Here is an 11,529-nt window from a genome sequence, read left to right on the forward strand (position 1 = left end):
AGAAGTATACAAGACACAATCGAAGCAAAAACGATTTGATTCACTCGAATCGACTCATGAACTTTATAGCCACAATTTGCAAACTTGCATTCCTTAGTTAATATAAGTATAAGTTCACGAATAATCGTTTTTAGAAAATAACCAACCTAAGTATGCGGACTAGGTACGCGGACTTAAGTACCCGGAATAAGTTTGTAAATAGTTCACAAACTCCAGCAGATTTTCTCGGGAAGAGAACCTCTGATAGTACGCGGACTGGGTTCGCGGACTGTGTTCCAGTTTTCCTGAGCAGCAAAGTACGCATATTTTGGTTCAAGGAATAAGGACTTCTACATGTATGTGTTTACACACAATGCTTATATCAAACAATGGTTATATAATCTAAACTCTCATTTCAATCATTGACACATTCTTAGAGGACGTTATATAGTTGTTATTCACAAACCATTTTTCGTCAATGCCATTTTCAAGTGATTGAAACTTAACATGACTTTCGTCACTAGGTAAATATGAACTTGGACAAAGCGAAATCTTACCAACACATATTTTGAGAAATAGATAAGCGAGATAAACTCGGCTCGAAATAGCAAATGTGTATAATCAAAGTCTATATAGCAAAACCATTTTTGTCTCAAGATAGGAGATAGAGTAGATAGACTTTTGAGTGACAGGTAAGTTCAAGTCTCCACATACCTTTTAGTCGATGAAGTTCCACCAGTTCCTTGAGTAGTTCTTCGTCTTGTATGATGATCGCTATGGAGTTCTTGAGCTCAACTACACTTTCTATCCTAGTCCGAGACTTATCTATAGTAGACTAGAAATCAAGACTTATAGTTTTGATCACTAACATTGACAAACATGCTTGAGATAGCAATGCATGCGAGTTCGACCGAGCAGTGCTCTAACAGATTTCTACAATGACATGGACAAAAACTCTAAGTACTTCCATATTAGACCCAATCAAAGAAGATTAATAAATAAAATTGATTTTTTACCATCCCCAAATGGTACATGGTTCCAAGATATATAATCAATTAAGAATTTGTTTCTTTCTCATTTTTAAAAGATCAATACCACTTCTTCTCCAGCAAACAGCTAAAATTTCTCCAGCACATCCCCAACTGCATCGATCTCTCAAGATAAAAATAATGATCTTATTGTTATTCCATCTGAGCAAGAGATCCACAAGGAATTAATATCAATATATCCATGGACTGCACCAAGTCCGGATAGCTTCCCTTCAGTATTATATCAGTCACAATATCAAGTAGTCAAGGAAAATGTTTATAGAATGATTAAAGCTTTTTTCCACTTGGGTTTCTTCTCAAACATATAAACAATACAAGAGTCACTTTAATCCTTAAAACTTATAAAACTCATAAACCTAAAGATTTTCGCCCAATTGCGTTATGGAATACAATGTATGTACAAGCTAATCTCCAAAATCATTGCTCTTCGTCGTAAAAAGCATATGGTTAATATTATTTATCCAATGCAGTCTGCATATGTTCCAGGAAGACTAATTTCAGAGAATATATGTTTAGTTCAAGAAATGTAAAATCTATAAAGAGAAATGAGGGAGAACTGGTCATCTTGCTCTAAAAATGGACATGTCGAAAACATTCGACAAATTGGAATATGACTTTCTTATGGAAGTTCTTAGGAAATTTGGTTTCTGTGAGAAAAATTTTCAACTCATCTTCCAGTATATCAGCATAAATCAAATTGAGATAATGGTTAATGACACTCCTTCTCAATCCTTCAAGCCTTTTAGAGGGATACGACAAGGGGATGCACTATCCTCATATCTATCCATTCTCGCCATGGAAGCTTTCTCAAGATGATTAAATCACTGTGAAAAAACTAATCAGTTAACTAATATCAAGATCTCAAGATCAGCTCCTAAAATCAATCATCTGCTTTTTTCTTATGATTGACACCTTTTTTGCAAGGAAAATATTGCACAGACCAACAAACACTTGCAAGTGATAGAAAAAAATAAAGTCTTGTTCTGGTCAGTTGATTAACTTTCACAAGTCAGCATTCTACTTCAGTAAAAACATGAACCCTTCTAGTTGTCAAGCTATTAGTGTTTTTCTACAAGTCAGATAACTTGATAAGGATGAGAAATAATTTTACTTGCCAATATTTTTAGAATTTTTCTTATCTCATTACCAGATTATCTAAATGGAGATGTATCAATGTATCTAAGGAAAACATATTAGTTATGATAAGAAATGTCATCGCACCTGTGGACCATATGATTATTTTCGAACTGCCAGATGCAACAATCAACAAAATGAACTCCAAAAATCAAGCTTTTAGGGGAACAAGAAGAATACAAACAGAGGTAATCATTTCATTACATGGAAGAAATTTAATAAACTCGAAGAGGAGTGTGTGTGTGTGTGTGTGTCTAGGCTTGAGGTACCTTCATTTGTTCAACGAAGTATTACTTGCCAAATATGCTTGGAAGTTCTGCATAGATTACACCTCTATATGTGCAAGATCTCTTCGGGATAAATACTTCCCAGACGATCAAGTCTTTAACTTAAAGAAAAATGTGAATTCTACTTGGTCATAGAGGCGTATGAGGTTTTGAACTGGAGTTCATCAATAGGTATAGTTGTTGGAGTGTTGGTAACGGTCAAAAAATAATGATCTGGAAATATAGATGGATTCTGAAACTGGATGGTCCACCTACACCTAAAGTTGTAGTTACAAACTACCAAAATTATCAGTTTTATCTTCTATAACTAGTACTTGGGATTACAGTCTAGTTATCACTATTTTTGAAGTTGCAAGTGCAACATTTATTCTTAACATATCAACTCATCATCAATATGAAGACAAAATAATATGGATTTTGGAGAGAAATAGTATCTTCTCAGTCAAGTCAGCGTATAAGAAATTGTATAAAGATACACCAGAATGGAATCAGTTGGGACAAGGATGCAAGGAATTTCCAAGAAACTCTGGAAGCTTCCATTAGTTCCAAGAATTAATTATTTTATATGGAAATGCATACATGGCATCTTGCCAACATGTGATAAACTCCTTCATACTATACAATGGTGATATTAGTTGTCCATTTTGTAACCAAACTAGTGAAAATGCTTCTCACTGTATCCTGGAGGTTCTCTAGCTAAAGCTGTCTGGTTTGGAGTTTTGGGTTTACACAATAATAGTAGTGAAAATTTTACAGAATGATCTTATCGCTTGTTCGATAATCTGGATCCAGGCAGATACAAAAAAACAAACTCCGTAAAATATCAATAGTGGTGTGGTGCATATGGTTTGAAAGGTGTGATATAGTGTTTTTTGTGGGTGAAGACCGTTTCTGCTGATTTTCGTAATTTCGTGTGTGTGGAAGAGAAACTAATCTAACCCTAAACAATGTACTGCACGTGAGTACTTTTGATTCGACAGATCAATCTGTTCAAATCTGGCCTAAACCAAGAAATGGTCGTTCCAGACTTGCTTTGGTCACAAAGTGAAGGAGAAGGGTTGGTCTTGGGGAGGGAAGCGAAGAAAGTGTTGAGACCAGAATTGTCGTTTTGGAAGTGTGGGTGTTTTGTGACTTGTATCAGAAAATTGGACTGCCTAGATGAATAAAAATCTATCAGGTGATTTCTGAATGTTGTATTCTTCTCCTGACCAATAACTTGTTGTTTGGTGGAAATAGGTGAGACCTATTTATACAAGTCGCAACAAAACGTACCTTGGTCTCGTAGGAAGTGGAAACGATTGAGTAGTGGAAGAATGGAGTAGCGGATAACGCCTGGAATTGATGTTTCCATAATGAAGGATACATTTCACCATTACTTCTTGCCATTACTAACTTCCCCGCTTTATGACACTTTCTTGTAACATGCGTATTGCACGCCGCACGCTGTAAACCGCCAGACCAATACCCTGATGAGTATCCCCCAGCTTGTGACATTTTTTGATGTCCCGAGTGTTTTCGTGGAAAACATGTAGCACTTTGCTACGTGTGGCAAGTTGAAATTGAGAAGCTTGCTGCAGGTAAATAGCATGTGATGCTATTAGGCTTGAGGGACCTTGATTTGTTCAACGGAGTATTACTTGCAAAATATGCTTGGAAGTTATGCATCGATTACACCTCTATATGTGCAAGATCTCTTCGGGATAAATACTTCCCAGATGATCAAGTCTTTAACTTAAAGAAAAATTTGAATTCTACTTGGTCATAGAGGCGTATGAGGTTCTGAACTGGACTTCATCAATAGATATAGTTGTTGGAGTGTTGGTAACGGTCAAAAAATAATGATCTGGATACATAGATGGATTCTGAAACTGGATGGTCCACCTACACCTAAAGCTGTAGTTACAAACTACCAAAATTATCAGTTTTCTCTTCTATAACTAGTACTTGGGATTACAGTCTAGTTATCACTATTTTTGAAGCTGCAAGTGCAAGATTTATTCTTAACATATCAACTCATCATCAATATGAAGACAAAATAATATGGATTTTGGAGAGAAATAGTATCTTCTCAGTCAAGTCAGCATATAAGAAATTGTATAAAGATACACCAGAATGGAATCAGTTGGGACAAGGATGCAAGGAATTTCCAAGAAACTCTGGAAGCTTCCATTAGTTCCAAGAATTAATTATTTTATACGGAAATGCATACATGGCATCTTGCCAACATGTGATAAACTCCTTCATATTATACAAAATGGTGATATTAGTTGTCCATTTTGTAACCAAACTACTGAAAATGCTTCTCACTGTATCCTGGAGGTTCTCTAGCTAAAGCTGTCTGGTTTGGAGTTTTGGGCTTACACAATAATAGTAGTGAAAATTTTACAGAATGATCTTATAGATTTTTCGATAATCTGGTATCCAGGCAGATACAAAAAAACAAACTCCGTAAAATAGCAATAGTGGTGTGGTGCATATGGTTTGAAAGGTGTGATATAGTGTTTTTTGTGGGTGAAGACCGTTTCTGCTGATTTTCGTAATTTCGTGTGTGTGGAAGAGAAACTAATCTAACCCTAAACAATATACTGCATGTGAGAACTTTTGATTCGAGAGATCAATCTGTGCAAATCTGGCCTAAACCATGAAATGGTCGTTCCAAACTTGCTTCGGTCACAAAGTGAAGGAGAAGGGTTGGTCTTAGGGAGGGAAGCGAAGAAAGTGTTGAGACCAGAATTGTCATTCTGGAAGTGTGGGTGTTTTGTGACTTGTATCAGAAAATTGGACTTCCTAGCTGAATGAAAAGTTATCAGGTGATTTCTGAATGTTGTATTGTTCTCCTGACCAATAACTTGTTGTTTGGTGAAAATAGGTGAGACCTATTTATACAAGTCGCAACAAAACGTACCCTAGTCTCGTAGGAAGTGGAAACGATTGAGTAGTTGAAGAAGGGAGTAACGGATAACGCCTGGAATTGATATTTCCATAATGAAGGATACATTTCACCATTACTTCTTGCCATTACTAACTGCCCCGCTTTATGACACTTTCTTGTAACATGTGTATTGCATGCCGCACGCTGTAAACCGTCAGACCAATACCCTGATGAGTATCCCCCAGCTTGTGACATGTTTTGATGTCTCGAGTGTTTTCGTGGAAAACATGTAGCACTTTGCTACGTGTGGCAAGTTGAAATTGAGAAGCTTGCCGCAGGTAAATAGCATGTGATGCTATTAGGCTCGTCTTGGCTGGTCGCCTAAAACTTGCCACAAGCTCGCCGGCTTGGTGGCGAACTTCGATGGCTTAGATCGCATCTCATGAAATAAGGGTAGTCGTTGATTGTGCCTACCTTGTGTTGGCGCCTGAAGATGGCGCAGTGGCGTTTTTGGGCACGCCAGTAGTAATGCGGCATGGCTGGCATGGCTCATGCATGCCAGTGGCACGGTGGTGCAAGTGGCGCTTGGCGTAGCCATGGCCATTAATTTTAGGCGTCTGGTCGCCTTAAAGTTTCCACAAGTCTGTAGCTCGGTGGCGAACTTGGATGGCTGAGATTTCATCTCATGAGGAAGGATAGCCATTGATTATGGCTACCTTCTGTCGGCGCCTGGAAACTTTGTCTAAATTAGGGTTTAGCATGCTGAAACCCTAATTAGCATATATGGCATGTCGTTTGGCATGTGCGCCTGGCATGCGCGTTTTCGGCAAGTAAGGCATGTCGTTTGGCATGTGCGCCTGCCATGCGCGTTTGGCAAGTTAGGCATGCCGATTGGAATGTGCGCCTGGCATGCGCGTTTGACGAGTTTGGCATGCTGCTTGGCATGTTTAACATGCTGATTCGCATGTGCATATGGCATGCACGTTTGGCGGGTTTGGCATGCTGCTTGGCATGTTTGGCATGCCGATTGGCATGTGCGTCTGGCGGGTTTGGCATGCTGCTTGGCATGTTTGGCATGTCGATTGGCATGTGCGTCTGGCGGGTTTGGCATGCCGATTGGCATGTGCGCCTGGCGGGCGCGTTTGGCGGTTTTGGCATGCTGCTCGGCATGTTTGGCATGCCAACTGGCATGTGCATCTGGCGCGCGAGTTTGGCGGGTTTGGCATGCTGCTCGGCATGTCTGGCATGCCGATTGGCATGTGCGTATGGCGCGCGCATTTGGCGGGTTTGGCATGCTGCTTGGCGTGTTTGGCATGCTGATTAGCATGTGTGTCTGGCATGCGTGTTTGGCGCGGGTTTTGGGAATCCAATTGGCTTTGCGACCATATGGCGTGGTTTTCTCCTTTTCAACGCTGTGGCGAGTTTGAATCAACCTGATTGGTTAATGTAAGAGGGTCGTCCAAGCATGGGCGTGGCTACACTTCTGTGTGAGTGTGGCGGATTTAAAGCGACATGATTGGTCGATGGGAAGTGGGGTCGACAAGCTAGGGCGTGGCCACCCTTCCAGTGTGCTGTGGCGGATTTAATCGCCTAGTTTGGCTAAGCATAGTTTTTCGACCAACGGGGTCTAGTGTGCTGCGTGGGGAGCGAAACCCTAATTTTGCAAATTAGTCGGGTTTATGAGTTTTTTGTGAGTTATCACAATGATTGGCTGGATTTTGTATGCTGCCATAAAAATCCTTATCTATAAAATGCAGTGTGCTTTCCGTCTGAGCATTTCGTGCAATGGCCTTAAATTTGGTACTTAAAGGTTCATGCTACTCCGTTGCGAGAGAACACAAATCCTTAATGCCATACCGATATTAAGGGTTTTGCCGGGGAACATAGCACAAGAAAGTACTCAGTGAGTCTTGTATTCCCGAGGTGCCGAAATTTACAGAGTGTTTGGGATGGTTGCTACATTCGCCAGACTGGATAAATTTCATGTTAATATATCGAATGGCTCAATAAATACGTTGGTGGAGAGGTTAGCACTCATGGAACCGTTTCCTTGCAGAGTGACGTCAGGTACAAGGTTTTACGATTTTAACCCTAAGCTAAAAACCACCATCAATATTAAGTCCCCTGCTTAGCACGTAACAGTGGCATTGTTGCGGGGTAAGCATGAGATGGTGACAGACGAGAGTAAAATCGAAAGAGCAAGACGTGAAGAAATTTCCATGGAAATTCAACTAAGCTTTGGCGGAATGTATGAGGAATCTGTTCTCCTTGCATAGGCGGCTTTGCATAAATTCGGCTTGGCCATAGGGTGTTGGCGTCAGCGATGGAACTTTGACTAATGATTGGCAGAGGTGGCACCGCGACTTGGTCTGTGGGACGGGCGCTGGTCGGCTACGGAAAGGTGGATGGCGCTGCTTTGGCTGACTAGGTCAATGGCGCTACTGGCCACAGAAAGGTGAATGACGCTGCTTTGGCTGGCTAGGAGCGGAGACGATGGCGTTGGTTTAGCGTTGACTGGGACGCAAACTGATGGCGCTGGATGTGAAGCGGAGAATATGGCGCTGGAAGGACGCGAACTGTTGGTATCGGCCATGGAGCAGAGAGATGGCGCTGGAAGGACGCGGGCTGTTGGCATCGGCCATGGAGCATAGAAGATGGCGCTGGAAGGACGCGGGCTGTTGGCATCGGCCATGGAGCATTGAAGATGACGCTGGTTTGGTATTGGCTAGGACGCGTAGATGATGGCGCTGGCTAGAACGTGGAGTCGTTGACGTTGCTGGATTGGCTTGGCTTAGCCATGAATCCGTTGGCGCTGCTTTCTTGGCTTTGCTTGGCCGTGAATCCGTTGGTGCTGCTGGTTTGGATTGGGCGTGAAGCTGTTGGAATTGCTCAGGACGCGCGCTTGGGACGGAAGGATGGCGCGGGCTAAGTCATAGAACGGTAGGTACGGTTGCTGACTTGGATGCCAAACCCTAATTATCCCGTATAAGCAAATATCTAATCCAACTGGTATCACGCGTTTGAAGCCTTAATTCATGGCTGGTAAAAGGGTTTTCCTTTTCAGGCTTCATCGATACGCTGAATATAAGAGGTGATATTGAACCCTTCGTCCATACAGATCATCGCAAAAATGCGTCCACCCTCTTCGCAGGTATTATCTTGTGTTTCTTCTCCTAGTTCCCATTTTGTCTTCTACATCATGTAGGTTGCTGGTGCAGACATGGTAAAACCTTTTTTTTATAGATTATAATGGGATCTTCCAGTGACGATCGTACTTCTGACCCTTCGGAGAGAAATTTTGAAGTCGACAAAACCCAGTTTTCTTCTCATGAGGAGGCATAGACAGAATTGATTCTCTGTTCCGTGAGGCTGACGAGATTATTCAAGGCATGTCTCTCGCCCATCTATGCAGAGTACGGTCGTTTGTTCAGGCTTTCATGGCTTCGATGGATATGGAGGAAAAGTGGAGACATGATGAAGCATTTCAGCGTGTCGGGAGATCTCAGAATAAGGAATTTTCTCTACAACCCAGTGTTAGGGCTGGACGATTCGCCTCTCGGTTGAAACGACGGAAGACTGAGTCCATGAAACTTTTAGGTGAGAGCCAGTTTAATTACCCTATCCATGATGGCATCGTAATCCTTGACTTTGATGAGGACGAACCGGGACATCCTCAAGAAGTTGCTGGAAAAGATCCTGAGAAAGATGTCGACACGGTTTGCGAAACTAGAGCAGCTTCTGGAGTGGACGCCGAAACTGCTGTCAGGGACATTGAAGCGACTGCTGAGGATGTCGTCGAGGCGGACAAGTAGGCGGAGGCAACATATGTTGGAGCCATTGGAGAAGTCATGGAAACATACGCTGGGACTGTTGTTGAAACAAACGCCAGACAGGATGTGGAAGCTGCTACTGCCGAAGCGGCTTCTGGATGGGATGCTGATGTGATTTGTAGATAGTGGTAAAAAGTGATTTGATTCTCGAACTTGTGAAAGATAACTTTAGACTTAAATTCAAAACTAAATAGAAAACTCACTAATAATTATAACAAACACTAACAAAATTGGTATTAATATTAAAAGAACACTGAGGCTAAGATTCCACTATTTTCCAAGTTTAAGGTGATTTAATCCAATCTTTGTATTCATGCAATTTTCTTGTTCAATTTGATTCTTACTATTGCGACAAGTAGATTTTCAAAAGCAATAATTTTAAATACCAAGCATGAAGCATCAAGAGTCTATAAACTAAGCATACTCCATCAAAATATATCACAATCACTCAAATAAAAATCATATTCAATAATAGTCCAAGGCAAATAATCATAATAATAATTGCAATAAATTAAATTAAATAGATTATACCGATTTTTGTTGGAAAAATAGCTTCCTCTATCGCCTCAGCAATGGGGTTTAGCTCCTCATATCAAAAACAGGTTCAAAATAATAAAACATGGCTCAAAAGGTGGTTTTATTGAAGAGAATATATAAAACAGCAGATCTGCAACGGTGTATAGATGTTACAGAAGTCACCGTTACAGCTGGTGTTGCAATACTGAAGATATACGTTACTAATCAACTGTTACAGGATCAGAAATTTAAGATCCTAGAATACGACTGTCCTGTACAGCTTAATGTTCTTCAGCTGTTAAACAACGACACTGTTCTGTGACTGTTTCTCGTGCGTCAATGTTCTTCGCGTTCTTCCTCTTCAGCAGCAGCAGAAACAGAGTTTGATAAAACTCTGATTTCTTCTTCTCTGGCTCTCCTCAGGTCCCCAAACTCTCGACACCCCTTCTATATGACCCAAACAATCTATTTATATCAAAAATACCGATTAAATGTCTCCCAAATTTTCCAAAATCTCTTTCCTTCTCTTCACGGCCAAGTTGCGGCAATTTCTTGTTTTAGAATTTCTACACGTTTCTGAGCTTTCCTTTTTATTCTAAACTCTTCATTAGATAGATACAAATCTTTGGGAAGGTTTACAGCACTTTAATCTCTCTAAAATTCCCTAAAACAGGTCCCACACGTGACTTTTCATATTTTATGTTGTGATAAAAATCCGTCGATTGAGCCCAATCTAATCGATTTCAACACCCATATCCGATTCCTAGACCCATAAGGAGTCTATCCTATAAAAATCAGAGGTTTAGTCGACCTCAAACTCCTTCAAATCAAGAACCCTAAATCTGCCAGAACTGTATCTACTTTCCCGCCTTTTGAATTTCAAATGTAGAAGATGGCCGCCCCCTATCCAGAGTAGGGGTGCGATTAACAGCTGCCTGGAAATGGGATGTCCCTTAGTAATTAGGTTACCCCTTATCCAAAGTGAGGGTCCGAATATCAAATGTCCTCCCATGAACGAAAAAACACTTTTCGATCCAATTTCGCCGCAAAATCTTATTTTTCCAAAAACACCTATAAATACATAAAAAGCCAAAATAAATACAAAATCGAGCACTAACAATATATACAATTGAGATTATATCAGACACAAAAATGTGTCTATCAAATACCCCCAAACCTATTATTTGTTAGTCCTCGAGCAAAAATAAAATAGAAATAAAATCCTAATTCACTGTCGCAGGCATCGTCGATTGCATTTAGCGTATGCAATAAGCCTTTAAACCCCTAGGTGTCCCTAGTGGCGGAGTGTTGTCTCCGGAGGGCTTACCAGAGGTATACCCATAAAACCTTTATACTCCAGACCCTAGCTATCTACACAGAACCTTGGAAAGCACTAAAGAATCTCCTTGGTTGGCATACTTATTGACTACAGGAGGAAGTACCCTGATGCAAAATTCCAGTTGTTGTACACGAGTTTGCACTCAAGTATACAAAAATTCATATATAAGTGACAGAGCTCTACTCAGATAGTTGCACTATGGACATCAATATCCGGAGTCGAAACTAATCACATGGATAGATCAAGAAGATGGTTATAGAGAAAAACATAGAGGGTTTTGATGTTTACTAGGTGAACGGTGTTTCTCATATCTGTCTGAAGGCCTCCGCCAAAATGAACCTATCCTAATGGACTGAGATAGCGGTCTGACTAATATCAACACACTGTCATATACAAGGGTATCAGTGGTCGATAATCCTAACTCTAGGTCAACACAACTGGCATATACAAGGGTTCCAGTGGTCGACTTTATTGAATTTATTCCAGTTGGTCTGATGGTCTGGTCTCTTTTTTTTTTTTTTTT

The sequence above is a fragment of the Papaver somniferum genome, chromosome 6 (genome assembly GCF_003573695.1).
Source record: "Papaver somniferum cultivar HN1 chromosome 6, ASM357369v1, whole genome shotgun sequence".
In the NCBI taxonomy this organism is placed as follows: domain Eukaryota; kingdom Viridiplantae; phylum Streptophyta; class Magnoliopsida; order Ranunculales; family Papaveraceae; genus Papaver; species Papaver somniferum.